The 15,478-nt window shown below is 58.9% G+C and overlaps 1 protein-coding gene across 5 annotated transcripts in view; it reads left to right on the top strand.

Moving 5' to 3' along the window:
* Positions 1-15,478, top strand: part of PTPRN2 (protein tyrosine phosphatase receptor type N2) — an 809,741-nt gene that overhangs the window by 706,335 nt on the left and 87,928 nt on the right. The gene's annotated exons all lie outside the window — the stretch shown is intronic.

Below are 15,478 nucleotides of genomic sequence, written 5' to 3'. Positions count from 1 at the left end.
CGGGAAGGCCCCCACGCAGCCGTGGTCCACGCGAGCCCTCACGACTCACCGTTGTGCCGTCTGCCCTCCCAGGCTGCTGGCGGTCCGTGCAGAGACCTGTGCGCTCATAACTCATGATTCGGGGCTTTGGGTTACAGTGTGTTCGTGGAGTGTTCCTGACTCATCAGTGGGCTTTTCTTCACACTGTTTCAAACAGTGAGTGCTTTGCATTCTTAGATCCTAATGCAGACACGTTTAAACATTTTTCCTTTTCTTCCTCGGAATAGAAGTATTTCGTAGATGGAGTCAGCATCTTAAAGCTCAGTTTACAGATGTGTATGTGGGTGAGATTTTTGTTTGCTTTACCCATTGGAAAATCAAATATTTCTTGATAGGCTCTCACGCTTCCACACTTACCAAGAGATCAGTCTTACCAAACAATCTGTCAAACTTTAATTTCCTCAAACTTGGAAGAACTTCCAGAGTAACTGAAATCTGTTTGGGAAGGTCATTTTTTTAGTGGTCACCAAACTTTTCCCGGTTGTTTTAGTAGATGTTACTTGTTCTCCTAGATGCGGAAACCGTAGTATGTTTGGATTAAGTCTGTGCTTTGTTATCTGGAAAGGTAATTTCTTTACTTTTGTTCTTTCTTTCCCCACGTTGGCCCGTCAACATGTAACATACACATGGCGGGAATGCCTGTGCACCCACTCACGACACGTGGTCACTCAGGGTAGCAGCGCCCGGTTCACATGGAAAGAGGTGGCACCCACGGCGCTGGGGCCCCTCCTCCCATGGGTGTCCTGTTTCCGTGGAAGGCACTTGGGCAACACTGTGCAGAGAGAAGTCTTTAGGTGATACGTAGACGTTCCCCGGCTTTTTCCCTCTGAGCGTCTTTGAGTGTCGCGTCCATTTCTCTGAGGCTCTGATCACCTTGGAGCAGCCAGTTCGGCAGCCCACCGGCCCACGCTCCCACCCCACTCGAGGGCACGGACCCCGGCGGAGTTTTCCGCAAGCCTCTTTTGATGGTTTATTTCACAACACCCAGGTTTCCTTGTTACTTGGAGGCCTTTGGAGCCAGGGGCAAGAGTGCACTTGGGTGTGGGCGGCCCGGACACAGCCCCGGGGGCGCATCCCACTCGCGGGTGGTTATGGGAGTGTGACATGAGGTGCGTTGTGGCCCCTGCTGTCGGGGGACTCCCTCCGCTCAGGCTGAGGGGCCCGTGGCCCGGACGCGTCCTAAGTTCCCACCTCTGGACAAGGGAGAGCCAGGCGCTCACAGAGGGGTTGTGGTGTATTCTCCCGGGCTTTGAATTGGGGGGGGGTCTTTCTTTTTCCACGGTGGTTTAATCTTTCGTAATCGGCACTCACCAGCTAGAGAAGCATTTTCCGATTCAGGTAGACAACAGTGAGTCCCCTGACGTTTGCCTGGTCCCCACCATGAGCTCCTAAAGTCGCCTGTTCCGTCAACGATGTCTCTTAGCACGGCTTTTCTTGGCTCTACGTTTAACTTTTCACATCAGTATAACTTTTTTTTGCGACTTCCCAGCAGGTGAAATCTATCCTGCTTCAGAAATGGGCGAGTTCCCTAAAATCATGTTAAAGACCTCACATTTCTCCTAATCAGTCGAGCCTGAGAATTGGAGTTTTGCGAAGTTTGCCCTTGCAGGAAGCAGCTATCTGCACCCGTGTCTGTAGGTAGAATTCTCCAGAAGCTCTGTACGTACTGAGTTGGCGTTTCGTGCGGTGGGAGGGTGAGGCCTTGTCCCGGCGTGCTGTGCTCCCCGGCCCCAGGAACAGGCCCAGGCTTCACCGCAGGTGCTGTATTGTTTCCCAAAAGCACCAAATGTCACCTGCCTCCCGACACAGCCATGCCACAGACCTAGGAAAACCCGCAGGCTTCTGCCCTGCCGAGAGCAAAGAAATCTGTCCGTCCTGAGCCTTTCGAGAACGTGCGTCTACTTGTACGTGTGCTAGATTTCAAACGATCAGTACGCGGGCCGACGAGCTCGGCTTAGATCTTGCAGATACTTTCCACTCTGGGTCTGAACGTGGTTCAGTAAGGCGTGACTTTGTAGTGCGTTTTTCTCTTCGGCCTTGAATTTTCAAACATGCGGTTCCCAGAAGCCGCGGCTACGTGCCCATTCTCCAGTTTCTGTGCAACGCGTTTCCTCAAAAATAGCTCCTGAGATTTGGAAATAAATCTAGAGGAGGCGGAAGGCTGGAAAGATTGCCAAAAACACAGCTAAACACAAAAGTGAGGCATGTTGCTGTCCTAACGCAGCAAGCCACCTCCCTTGATCAAACGATAATTAGATCAGACTTAATTGAAAAGAACAGACCACTCAGTGAGATGCTGGAAGGCGAAGGCTCGGGCTGGCTGAGGCTGGGGGTCCCGGGGCCTGGGTTCCACGGCTTCTTCTCGTAACTGTGTTGCTGTGTTTTATTTTCATGCTTGTAGCCTGGTAGTCAATCTGGGTGTTACTTGGATAACTGTCTCTTAAGGGAGGAAGGACGAGGGAGGGGCGGGAGCGTTGGCTTCGCCTCTGCCGTGTCCCGTTCCGCCCGGCCACCGCGGATCTGCTGGGTGCCGTTGTTCCGTCCGCGGCCGCCACGGAAGGGCGTGCCTCGGAGGCCTGCAGGGGAGGGTGCGTGTCCTTGCGTGGCTCCTTGCGTGGCTGCCGAGCGAGGGCCGGTCTGGGTGGCGGCCGCCAACGGCACCTCCGATCTGCTTGAACGTGGCTTCCTGTCAGAGAGCGTGCTTCCGCACGGCAGGGGCCCCCTGCGCGCTTGGGAGGCTCCCCGGTCATCCCCCGTCGGCCACCGGCCACCAGCCAGTCACCCGGCAGTGCCCACGGAGGTGCTCTGAAAGCCACACGGGACCCCCAGGTCACTCTGTGCGGCCACGTCGGGAAAGTCAGCGTCAGGCGAGCTGTGCCCTGTCCCAGGTCCCGTGGCTGGTGGTGGAAGGGCCAGGTGAGGGCGATTTGTAGCACTGAGGCCCCAGGCAAGTACTCCCGCGGCACGGAGTAGGTCCTGGGGCCAGGGAGCACTCGCTCGCAGGACAGGGCAGAAGCTTCCAGAGCCCCTGCCCCTCTCTTCGTGGTGTGAGGCGCCCGGCGGCTTCAGGAGTGGTCAAACTCACTTCTCTGCTCAGTTCCCGACTTCTCCTAGACAAGGAGTTTGTCCTAAAACCACAGGAAGCAATCGTAGTGACAAGGCCACAGGTCATGACGCTGAGGTCAGGCTCATGAAGGCCGGATGCATGGACGGATGGGGGAGCATGTCCTCGAGAGAGAACGAGCCGGGCCCGGGGTGTCCCCGTCACTGTGCTGACAGACCACACAGGTTCAGGCCTGTAGAGCAGGGGTCATCCTTAGTGACCACGCTGGAGACAGGGCCAGTGCCCACGAGCTTACTCTGGGGACACGTGTGTCCTCAGGGGGCCAGGCCAGCCTCCCTGTGTCGAGGGCAGCCCCAGAGGGGTGGGGGGAGCTGTGTGCAGCGTGCCCTCCCACTCCCGTGGCTCACGGCCCACCCCCGGTGTTAAAAATCTCTCCTTCCCAATATTTGAACACGGAAAATAGAGACCACAATACTTCCATTCCTCTGGCCTCGTACCTCTTGGCACCTCACCCACAGAATGGGCTAGAAGGAGCTGTCTGCTCCTCACTGGGCCGTTGAAGGTCAGAGAAGGTCACGGAAGTACAAATGCATCTCAGTTCCATGGAGGGGAAGCTCTTTGTGATCGTAGGCGCTGACACAGGTCTGCTGGTGGCCGTGGGCCCGGCTGAACCGCCCGCTTCTGGTGCATCCCTCCCTTTCCAGACGTGTATTCATCACACACGTTCCTGTGCACGGGCTGCCCCCTCCTCCAGGCCCCGATTCACCCAGGTGCGCCCAGTTTCTTTTCTTTTTATTTTTTTAACGTTATTTATTTTTGAGAGAGCGCACAAGCAGGGGTGGGGGCAGAGGATCCAAAGCAGGTTCCTCGCCGCTAGCACAGAGCCCAACGCGGGGCTCGAACTCACGAACCACAAGATCGTGGCCTGAGCCGAAGTCCGATGCTCGACCGGCTGAGCCCCTAGGCGCCCCAAGCGGGCACATCGTCTCAACCAAAACCTAAGACACCCGATCTGCAAACAAAGCATGCGCGCCTGGCGAGGTGCAGATTTCTGTAAGCCTCAGCACATTCCGTGAAGTCGGTTAGAGGACGCGCAGGTGCGAAGGGAGGGTCCCACTGGCCTCTGTGAAGGGCTTCTCCGCTCATCTTCCCGGACCAGAGAGCGATCAAGTCCTCCCTCAGCTATGAGCCAGCGCGGGGTGGACTGGTCCAAGGGGACTGCCCTCCTCCCGGCCGCCTCACGCCCCACACGCCAGCGTGGCGGACCCTCCGTCAGGGAGCTGTCTGCTGTGCGCGGGGCCACATGTGCCCGGAGATGCGCGCTCCAGGTCCTCAGAGAGGATGCCGAGCTACCCTGAGTGAGGTGGGCGCCAGCAGGAGAAGCTTGCGAGAGGAAAGGGGTGTGTGCAGGATGGACTTAACAGAGATCTAGACCAAAATGGCAGGAGGTGGGGAAGGCATTCCGGAGGGCAGGTGCGGGAGGCGGACGGCAGGTGCGGGAGAGAGACCCCACCATGAAGAGCAGCAGGCCCAGAGCTGAGAGGCTGGTCTCCCGATGCCTCCCTGCCTCCCCTCCAGGAGGGACGGTGTGTGTGGATGCGGGGGAAGAGGCCTGGGGCGGCTCTGGGAAGCCGTTTTCCCACCAGAGCCAGGCTCTCCGCCTGTGGGAAGTCTGTCCTGGGAACGGCCTGGTGCGCGCTGAGCGGAGCCCGCACCGGGAGGCTGGTGTTGGCCCCGAGGGGACCAAGCCCTTGGTGGCCTTAGGGAGTGTGCCCCGCACTGAGGGCATTAGGTGCAGTGCAGTGCATGAGCCTGTCAAAAGTCGCCAAGCCCGGCTCTTATACACACACACACACACACACACACACACACACACCGACAACGAGGAAGGTAAGAAGTTACACAGGGGGCGGGGCGGGGAAGGCTAACTGGAGCCTTCAGAGGCACACAGGATGTGTATTTACGAGCAGGGAGAGCTTTGCAAACAGCAGATGCACGATCAGACCCAGGAGACTCAGGCAGATGACTGTCATCTCCAAATGTCAAACGAGGAACATTCAAGATCACGAGAGGAAAACTACTCGGCCAGCAGAGCCCCCGGAGGCGAGGGTCCTGCGGGTTCAGCTGCCTGTCCTGCCAGGGGGCAGGACGCCATGTTATGTTAGCATCACTCCCCTCCAACCGAGGCCCCTCTGCTCCCCTCCTCCCACCCCGGCTGAAGTCTGGGCAGCATCACAGCCATTTCCTACGGAAGCTAACGGTAACAACGTTCTCTCTTACGTCGGAAAAGCTACATAACTGGGTTTCTCTTCTCCATCGAATTAGTCATTCTTAAACTTCATTGCTCAAAATATTTCAGTCTCCATCGGGGTTCTCTGCTTTGGGAGAACTGCTGATAATTAAGAATGGAATCTTCTCTGTTAGGAAGGAAGGACGACATATTCACACAAATGGTCTCTAGTTAGGAAGGTGACTGGTGGGAAAAGTATTCACTCAAGATTTTTGGTTGTAAAAAATAAAGACATGAGGGCGCTTGGGCCGCGACATCGGCCACCCCGTGGATCACCAAGGTTGACCCGGCCGACCTGGCTGCGGAGGCAGGCGTCCCTTTCCTCCCTCACCATTCCACGTGCGTCCCTCCTGAAGCTGCACATGAAGAGTCCAAGGCACATGAGTGGCTGTGCCCCCTGTGGGGACCTCCAGACGAGCTCTAAGGTCTATTTACAGGAGCACGTGGGGCAGTGCAGTTCCAAGACTCCAGACATGTCCAAACAACATGCTGCTGGCCGTCTGCCTTTCTTAAAGAAAATGTAAAACATTTTTTAATGTTTGTTTATTTTTAAGAGAGAGAGAGAGAGAGAGAGAGAACATGAATGGAGGAAGGGCAGAGAGAGAGAGGGGGAGACACAGAATCTGAAGCAGGTTCCAGGCTCTGAGCTAACAGCACGGAGTCCGATGCGGGAATGGAATTCACGAGCCGTGAGATCATGACCTGAGCCGAAGTCGGACGCTCAACCGACTGAGCCACCCAGGCGCCCCCAAAACATTTTTAATTTAAAATTTGAAAATAGGGTCACCTGGGTGGCTCAGTCGGTTGAGCGTCCGGCTTCGGCTCAGGTCATGATCTCACAGTTCGTGGGTTTGAGCCCCATGTCAGGCTCTCTGCTGACAGCTCAGAGCCTGGAGCGGGCTTTGGGTTCTGTGTCTCCCTGTGTCTCTGCCCCTCCCCTGCTCATGCTCTGTCTTTCTCTCTCTCTCTCTCTCTCTCTCTCTCTCTCTCTCTCTTGCTCACTCAAAAATAAACATTAAAAAAATTTTCTTCAATTTTTGAAAATAAAGCAACCAGGGAAAAGCATCTGGGTGTAGGTGTGTGTGCCCCTGCACACAAGTATTCGGAAAACAGGAAATGGAAGATGCAGAGGTGAATCTATTAGCGGTCAGGCCAAGGTTTTAACACGTGTAATTCCGTACAGGGTGTGAAGAATGTGAACACGAAACACAGCTTTAAACGTGGACTGACCTCGTGGCGTTCGACAGAAATCAGTTTAAGGAGTTTGGGTGATAAACCCGCACAGGCAGTCAGCACCAAACGTAGCTGGACTGAACTTCTCTAATTAAAGTTAAACATTTGGATTTGCTGTGTAAGTATAGCATTTTATTCTTTTCATTCTCTGGGAAGACGGTGAACCAGAAGAATAACCAAAACGGAGTATTCCTAGGATCGCACCTTCCACAAATCCGAAAATCTTATGCTCTAACCAGAAACCAAGATTTCCTGAGTAGGGGAAACAAAACACAGGTTTATGACACCAAATAACAGGTTGGAAGGGACGTCTGCCCTGTTTCCGTGTTTCGGGACCGTCTCCCCTCCTCGGTGCTGCCACCCTCTCCCACGTTCAAGAAGAACGAAAACCCTGAGTTCAGTGGCCCCAAACTTTGACACCGAGACGTGAGGGGAAACCGGGACCAAACCTCAGATTCTCGGCTGCTTGAAGCCGTCGTCTTCTGGCCTCAGGTCCCGTGCTTCCGGACGGTGGCCTCCCTGCCTCTGCGCCCAGGGGTTTTCGGGCCACGTCTGCAGATCCCAGATGGTCTCCACACCAGGCAGCAAGGCGGAGCGGGGCCCCCCGTGTGTGGCGGGCAGCCTCCCGAGGGCCCGGTGCCCCGGACCCTGCCAGCACCTCCTGCCCACTGCAGAGCCCGCCCCACAGCCCTCGCTCCGGAGTCACGGACCCTCACCGGTGTCACACGAGGGCCATTGGAAGTGTTGAGTTCCTCCAGAGGTCAGCACCTGTCCCCGTGTGGGGGACGACAGACTCTCGGACGCTCTCACAGGGCCTCAGAGGCCGAGGAAACAGACGTGAAGCCAACACAGGACGGGGCTCGCGGTGGTGGCCCAGCCTGCCGCGGCAAAGCCACCAGACCCCGGCTCCTCGGAGCTCTCGCCTCTGGCCTCGCCCGGCGAGGTCGCCATTCAGAGCAGCTTCAGAGGGAATAATTGGGCCCCAGGACGAAGTGCAGAGGCAGCTGCGTGGGTGACCGCTCCTGCCCCCGCCCCCCGGGCCCTGCCCTTTGGCTTAATTAGGCGACGCTGCAGAAAAGACGGAGTGAATACCTTTTGTGTCCCCGGCCGGCTCCTCGCAGCCCCTGGAATATCCCCTGTGCTTTTCTGTCTCTGGACCTTTGTGCAGACCGCCCCCCCTCACGCTGAAAGCCCTCCCACTCGGCTTTATCCTTCCAGATCATTCCCATCTGTCAGCCTGCTCAGACCCCACACCCTCACCGAGCCTTCCCGCCCGGCCCAGGATGGCCTGTGTGCTTTCAATGGCGGGACCCTTTCATCGGACCCTTTCTTTCACCCTGACGTGGCCCCGGGTGTGCGGCTAGTCCGTCGTCACTGGTCCGCACATCTGGAGTTCCCTCCCCATCGGTGCGGGCGGTTCCTTCCGGGTCGGGTCCTCCCGAGAATGTGGGGAGCACCCGGGTCTCCTGGATTGCCAGATCCGTGTCGTGAACGCACCTCACCTTGCAGGGGGGTGTTTGGTGCTCCGTGAGATCCAGCCGACACAGGGCCCCGGCGTGGAAGCGGCCGGCGGGGGGGAAGCGTGTGGACTGCGCCCCAGACCATTGCCAGTGACGGCGGCATCCAGAATAGAGCCCCCACGGGGAGCACCCGGGACGGAGCCACGCGGGGAGGGCGATGAACCAGTGACGAGAATTCATCACCTTGGGAACGAGAAAGTGCCAGGAGTTTCTTGTGGGAAACGGCCGCTCACCCCTTAGGCCACGTGGGCCCAGGCCACTCCGAAGAGGCCTGGGGTTTAGTTTTGACAGACTTGGAGACTTCAGATCGTCTGCATTTGAATTTTTTTTCTTTAACGTTTATTTATTTTTTGAGACAGAGAGAGACATAGCATGAACGGGGGAGGGTCAGAGAGAGGGAGACACAGAATCCGAAACAGACTCCAGGCTCTGAGCTGTCAGCACAGAGCCCGACGCGGGGCTCGAACTCACGGACCGCGAGATCATGACCTGAGCCGAAGTCGGCCGCTTAACCGACTGAGCCACCCAGGCGCCCCTAGATCGTCTGCGTTTGAAGCATGTGTTCAGGGCGCTGGAGACTGGCTCTGTGCACGGAGGTCGGGCGGAACCTGTGAGCTCCGGAGCCGTCGCTGGCCTCGCGGGAACCGGTGAAACTTAGTGGCGGGTGGGTCACCGGCTCCAGGGGCCCAACAAGTTTGGGGCTCGTGTCTGCCGTTTGATCTGCCATGCAGATGCGGCCTGGCGGGCTGTTCTGGGCCACAGTGGCGGCCAGTTGTGTGGGAACCGCACGTCAGACAGACCGTCTCCCACGTCCCGGGTTCCAGCCCCCGGCCACGGCGCGAACCGTGGTTAACTGGGCTGTACAGGGACGTTTATTGAAATGATGTGTTTCCTTCCTCTGTTTTTATCTTCGTGGCTCTTCCCTGACTTCAGTCTGATGTTTATCAAGAGCCGAGCGAGGGGAGAGAGTGCCTTGGAGGGGCAGCCCCTGAGAAGGGGGGTGCGGCCTGCTTGGATTTGGGCACATCACGTACGTCTGGACGAAGTTGAGCGTGTGGGGCCGCACCTGTCTGCATGCCACCTGCGGCTTCTGAGACCGGAGGAGTCCCCCAACTGGATGAGGCTCTTGGGCTCTCTCTGGGGCCTTCCAAGGGCCAGCACACAGCCTCCCCCTTCCTGCAGCAGCACCCAGTTCCGGCTCCTGGGCGGCCCAGGGCAGCGGACCCCGACGGGGCGCCCCAGTGGGCGAGCGTTTGCTGCGGCCTCCCCGCCTGTGCTCGACACCCAGGGGGAGAGTAGCACGGGGCACCACTGCTCAGAGCCCACGTGTGGGGTGTGCCGTGCGCCTCGAGGAGCAGGGGAGGGGGCGGACGGCGGAGGGAAGCGGCCGTTTTCCTTCCTGCATCAGACTCCTGCAAGACCCTTCTGGATTCAGAAGCATGTCGAAGAGTATTTTCGCTCTTGTGAGTTAACATGTGTCTGTATCTTTAAGTTTTATTTCGAGAAAACATCTTGCAAAATGGGGTAAAATCACTCAGTTTTCCTCGGTAAACACTGCGTACCAGGGAGCTGTTGGGGTTACGTTACGACTGTTGTGGAAAGTGGCGCCTAAAGTAACACAGCTGCACGTCCAGCCAGAGGGCCGTGGTCTGCAGCCCACGTGGTTATTGGGGTGAAGGCGGTGGGGGTGGGGGACGGGGTCCCAGATGCCCAGTCAGAGGTCAGGGTGAGCGTCAGCGGTGGGGGTGGGGGGACGAGGTCCCAGATGCCCGGTCAGAGGTCGGGGTCAGTGATGCCCTGCAGAAGTCCTGGGGCCCGACCTAGGGTCTGCCCTGGAGAAACATCCCTCCCATGGGGTGTGACGGGCTGTGTGCGTGATGGGCCACCCCCCCCCCCCCCGTCGAAATCCCCAAGCAGTCCACCGGAAGGGGCAGGGCCGTGCCCAAGACGGGGTCCCCGATGCCCGGTCAGAGGTCAGGGTGAGCGTCAGCGGTGGGGGTGGGGGGACGGGGTCCCCGATGCCCGGTCAGAGGTCAGGGTGAGCGTCAGTGGTGGGGGTGGGGGATGGGGTCCCAGATGCCCGGTCAGAGGTCGGGGTGAGCATCAGCGGTGGGGGTGGGGGGACGGGGACCCCGCTCTCCAGTTAGAGGTCGGGGTCAGTGATGCCCTGCAGAAGTCCTGGGGCCCGACCTAGGGTCTGCCCTGGAGAAACGTCCCTCCCGTGGGGTGTGACGGGCTGTGTGCGTGATGCCCCCTCCCCCATCGAAATCCCCGAGCAGTCCGCCGGAGGGGGCGGGGCCGTGCCCCAAGACAAGCCACGTGTCACACGCCAGGTAACGTGGACTGGGCTGTGGACCGGGCACGCCATCCAGGGAACCGGTGTGGCTCTGGCCGAGACGAGGGACAGGGCCACGGGGTATGTGCCTTGGCTCTGACTCTGCGGAGGGGGGGCGGGGAGGGGGTTCCGGTTCTCCCCCAGAGACGGCCGTGGCCCTCGGTCCCCCCCGCAGCTGCAAGGGGGCTCAGGGGGCCCCGGGATGTCGGGGGGAGCACGGTGCCCGTGTCTCTCTCCCCCGCAGTGCTAATCAGATATGCCATTTATGGCGAGAACATTTATGTAAAAACAGCTCTCACAAACCAGGTCCGGCGTTGCCGTGTCTGCGGGCGGCCTGGCTGGCCCAGAATGTAGGCCTAGGCAGCTCCTCCTAGGTCACATCCGGCCTTATGATGGACCAGCAGCCCACGACAGAGGTGGCTCCACGAGACGTGGTCTTGCTTTACGTGCTGTTTTTCCTTAGTGACGCATTACAGCCGCGCTGACAACCTGGGATGTTGCCTCCCGTGCTCTTCCCCACTCGTACTTTCTAAACGTTTCACTTAGCTTCGTCGTATCGAGTGGAGAGCTGGACGTCTTTTAAAACACACCTTGTTCTGGCTTTTCTCGTTACAAAAGTCATACGTGCTTCATTTGGGGGAGAAAAAGAGCAAAATGAAAAACGAAACAAAAACCTCCCGTTCTCCCCCGGCAGGCGGGGGGCCTGTCTCCGTGCGTCCTGCCCTCCCGGGTTCTCCCTGGCTTTGCTTCCAGATCGGAGGGTCTGCGATAAAGACCTCCCTGTCCCGCGGGCTCTGCGGCCTTCCGGTGAAACCGGCCGCTCGCAGCCGCCCCGTCCCCCCCGCCCCCCGCCGCCGCCGTCCCCGCGAGGCCGCCTTGGGGGTGCTTTGTGCGCCTTGTTTTTGCTGTTGGTCGGGTCTGCGGTGCCCTCCGAGCTGGAGATCGGGCGCCTCCCCAGAGAGGCCGGTCCCTTTTCAGCGTGCTCTCTCAGTGTTTTATCCAGGCCGGGGTAATTGGCCTCTCTCCCTCCGCGGCCCACCCTAATGAACGCCCCTCCTTCCCGGCGGCTTTGTGCGCCCCTCCTCGGTTCTGCCCTGTTACCACAAATGCCGCTCTGCAAATACCCCTAAGACTCCGGCCGTCTTCTGTATACACACTCAGGCTTTGTTCCCATTGTTCCTTGAAAGGTCCAAAGAGGTTTTTCTTAAGCCTTTGTCGTCTTGGTCTTTCTTTCGGCGGGATTTGGGAATGACAGGTCCTTTCTCTCGGAGTGATTCCCACTCTGCAATTTTCCCCCATCAGATGAAGATTTGAGAAGTGAGACATTTGCATTGTTATGTGTATGGATGGATTTCTGCCCCCAGAATCCTATTCAACTTATCTTGCAAATTGTGTTACAAAGACGTATAAAACAGTTTGAGGCTCTACAGAGGTAGCCCAGGGCCTCAGCTACAAGGGTAGCGGCCAGGAGGCGATGGCCGCGGGGTCGGCCCGCGCCGTGTAGGCCTGTTCCTCAGCCCGCACCCTACACCCCAGGGACTCCTCAGCCGGCACCCTGCACCCCAAGGATCCACTCTGACATGTAGAGCTCTCTGGGCTCGAGCAAACCCCGTGCTGACTCTGCTCGAGGGGTCCGGGGGCCCTCGGGTGCGCATGAGTGGCGGGACCACCCCACGACACTGTGTCTGTGGGCTCAGGACACGCTGGGGACAGCCCCACGCCACAGACGCCGAGGTTTTGAATCTGAAGAGTTTGTGAGCACGGGGGTGCGGGCCCTCGTGCTCTGCCTTTCCTGACAAACCAGGAACCTTTCGGATGTTTTAAACAGTGTGGCACAGGCTTCTCGTGTTGACTTTGGGATCGAGCGCTTAAATTCAGGGGACTGAGACGCTCTTCTTTTTTAGGAGTCGCGTTACTCTGGTTGCTCCGGCAAGGGTGCCCCTTGCCAAAGACGGTGGTCGGTCGTCACACTGGGTTCCACGTGGCCCGTGGTGCCGTGGTCCGGCCGGGGTGGCGTTGGGGGCCTGACCTGGTGTCCTGACCTCCTCTGCCCCCCCGAGAAGGGGCCTCTGCAGGGAGCCGTGTGGCCCCGCGTCCGGTCCGTGCCAGTGCCTCGTCCGCGTGCTCCCTCCGTCAGCCCTGCCAGCTCTGTGCTGCCCTGTCGTTACCCCAGATTCAGGCTGCGGTGATCCGGGCCCGTGGACCTTGCCGTCGGCCCCCGGTTGCGACGGCACACTGGGGTTCGTTCGCCCCGGGCCCGTGTTCTCCAGCGCCGATGGGTTTGTCTTTCTGCCGTGGGACTTCCCCTGCGACACTGGTGGTCTAGTGTCGTGCTTCCCAAGGGCAGAGGCCCACTGCCCATCTACAGCGACCACTGTGGAGATCACCTGCGAAGCCGTGTCTGTTGTCTTCTCACTACCGTGGGCCTCCTTCCCCTCAGGAAGGTGAACTGGTTTACATCTGTTTTCCCTGAGAACGTTCCGCACGCCTAGGTTCGGAGGGCAGACTGCTAAGGAGGTACAGGGCAGATATGCCGACTGAGTAGATCTCTCCGGAAGGACCCCTCTCCAGAGGTGGATGTCCTGAAAATGCGGAGCATCGCGGTCCCGAATGAGTGACTTCCCCCTTTGCTCCCCGGAAGACAAGTCTTTAACTCACGCTGGCATTGGCGTTTTCTTCTCTGCTAAAAAGTAGGCATCGGATGAGAAAAGAAAACAGACTTGGTGAAGCTCCCGGGGGTGATCCGTGGACCTTCAGGGAGCCGTCTGGGTCGAGAGGGTGCACACCACGCGTGCAGAGGACGCAGCTCTGGGCAGGCCCGGGTCGCGGGCACACGGCGCTGGGCGGCGTGAGCGGGCCGAGGACGGCCGAGTAAGGAGCCGTCTGGAGGGAGTCATGTGATGACCTGCTGGGTGGCCCCACGTGTGGGTCTATGACCAAGAGATTCATTTGATTAGACCTGCCCTTCTTTTTCCTTCATAATTCACTGCCTCTTGGCCGCTGAATCACATGAACTCCTCCAGGAAGACTGTAATTGTCTTATAAACTCACGGTGGTCGAGACGAACACCCAGGATCGTGTTCATTAAAGTGGTAATTTAAAACCCGAAGTGGAGTGGGTCTGGATCTTAAACATCGTGAGGGTTTTACTTTCTGACGAAGGGTCTGGAAGGCGCGGCACAACCTTTTCCAGCGAAGACGCGTTTGGGAGAAACACCTCCTGTGCTCAGGGCAGGGCCGTGCTGGGCGCAGGAATGCCCGGGTCCCTGAGTGGGTGCCGCGTTCCGGAGGGCGAAGGTATCGTGACATCGCGGAGTTTGCACTGTTGCCGACGTCGTCCATGAGCCTGCGTCTCTGCCCGCTTCCCTTTTGTGGCCTCCGCAGCCTGACCCGGGGAACTTGCCAGGTCGTAAATGAGAGACATCAGAGCCACATTGGGCCGGGCCCCCGGCTGCTTCCGGAGCGCGCCTGCAGCCTGCCCTGGGCATCGTTGGCACCCTGGGCGCGGACGGTGCCCCCCACAGACAGCCCCAGGCCTGTATTTTACCCTCAGTAGAACGGTACTCACGGAGTGTTCCTGTGACTGGTGTTTGTCTGAGTGTCTGTTTGTCCTACGCGGGCCCCACATGAGTCTGAGAGTAAACGGAGGCCGCTAACAGCCGGGAAGTGCTCTGGTCTGACCCGGCTCCGTGTAGCGGAAACTAGTGCGGTCAACCTCACGGTACATTTTAAATAAAGGCTTGTGCCCCCCCCCCCCACCCCCCATGCCCACGGCTGGACCGCTGCCTCAGGGGTCGGGGGCTCACGCCTCCACGGGCCTCTGTGTCACCTGGATCACCCTTCTTGGTGTAGATGAGACCTTCAGGTGAACAGTGTCACTCAGAGGCCGGTCTGGGGAGGGCGTGGGGGCCAGACGGCTGTGCGGAGAGCTTGCTGTGTACACTGCTGGGGGTCCTGGGCCTGGCCCCGGCCACATCACGTGAGTCAGGTCATAGTCCGCATCTTGTGTCTTAAAGAGAAGCTCAGGCGCCCTTAGGAAATTTGGGTTTTAAAGTAACAGTAAGGAGGGGCTCCTGGGTGACTTAGTCAGTTGAGCGTCCAACTCGATCTTGGCTCAGGTCACGATCTCCCACGGTTCACGGGATCGAGCCCCGCATCAGGCTCCGTGCTGACAGCGCAGAGCCTGCTTGGGATTCTCGCTCTCCCTCCCTCTCTGCCTCTCCTCCACCCTTTCTCTCTCTCCCTCTCTCTCTCTCTCAAAAATAAAAATATTATAAAATAAGGTAAGAGTAGAGTCTGGGCAGAATACAGCATTTCTATTATTAATTTTCAAGCCATAAGCAACCTAAAGCACTAATTAGACGGGCACACGGTGAGTCCCCCGGAGAGTTCTCCCGTGGGCAGAGAAGCCTCCCGGGGGGCATCCGGAGCTTCCTGGGACCGCATGGAGCTGACCTGGCAGCAGGGGGAGAGGGGGACACGGTTTGCACCTGTGGGGGCTCACAGTCGGGGTTCCGGAACAGCCTGACCTGTGTCCCCTCCTGGTGGGCGTGTCCATCCGACCCAACGGTTCAAACAGACGGGCACCGCGGGGAGCGCCAGAGGCTGGGGCTCGCCCCTCGCAGTCCATGGACCACGTGCGGCACGCTGTCCCAGGGCCCTCGCCGGGTGTGTGCCCACCCTCTGTTACCGTGATGCACACGCGGCAGCCCTGTGACGGGGCGGGGGGGGGGGGGGGGCCAGCATGTGGTGCTTTCCCGGGTCTCACGGTAGGAAGATGCGGCGGGAGAAGGTTAGCGGTTTGCCAAGGTCATAGGAGTGGCACAGGGAGCATCGGCCCCTGGCGGCCGCGTCCTTCCCAGGGCAGAGCTCGGACCCCAGCCCGGCAGAAGCCACCGCGCAAACCCCGGGGATGCGTCTGCAACAGCCGGCCCCTGGGTGGGTCCCGTGAGAACCTCAGTCACGACGCCCGCGTCTCAGCAACGATGGGCTTGCGGG

This window comes from Leopardus geoffroyi, chromosome A2 (assembly GCF_018350155.1).
Source record: "Leopardus geoffroyi isolate Oge1 chromosome A2, O.geoffroyi_Oge1_pat1.0, whole genome shotgun sequence".
Taxonomy (NCBI): Eukaryota; Metazoa; Chordata; class Mammalia; order Carnivora; family Felidae; genus Leopardus; species Leopardus geoffroyi.
This window is presented reverse-complemented; position numbering and strand designations above follow the sequence as displayed.